This window comes from Tupaia chinensis, unplaced genomic scaffold, assembly GCF_000334495.1.
Source record: "Tupaia chinensis unplaced genomic scaffold, TupChi_1.0 Scaffold000375_1, whole genome shotgun sequence".
Lineage (NCBI taxonomy): Eukaryota > Metazoa > Chordata > Mammalia > Scandentia > Tupaiidae > Tupaia > Tupaia belangeri.
The window spans coordinates 175,150-175,652 of record NW_006159873.1 but is presented as its reverse complement, the minus strand read 5'-3'; positions in this window follow the sequence as shown (position 1 = coordinate 175,652).

Genomic DNA, 503 nt, shown 5'->3' with positions numbered 1-503 from the left:
ATTTCACAGCTGAAGTTCAGCATTGATCTCAGGACAGGCCTGGGGTGTGTCTTTCCCCATCTCATTTAGGAAGGGCACCAATTAGCACAATAAAGGAAGGGCTTGAGAACCCAGAGAATACTTTACCTTAAAAATTTGTAAAAAAAATTAAAAATCTCAGGGAGACACAGTGAGAGAAATAGAGAGAAGGAGAAAAGGTAGCCCTATCCACTAAAAATGTACCTAGAGAGGGAAGTCTTAGCAGAAAATTTTCATTTTTGGCCAAGGAAAGCAATATTTCACAGCTGAATTTCGGTATCCATTCAGCTTTTTCTTTTTTTAAGAATTATTTTATGTAACTTAATTAATTAATTAATTTGACCAGAGAAGGGCAGAGAGGGAGAGAGAAGAAAAGTGAGAAAGCAAGCTGCCAGGTCTAGAACTCGAACCTCAGTCAAACATGCCTCCAGAGTCCAGTGCCCCTAACCACCATGCCACCTGCTGGACCCTTATGTGAGCTTTTG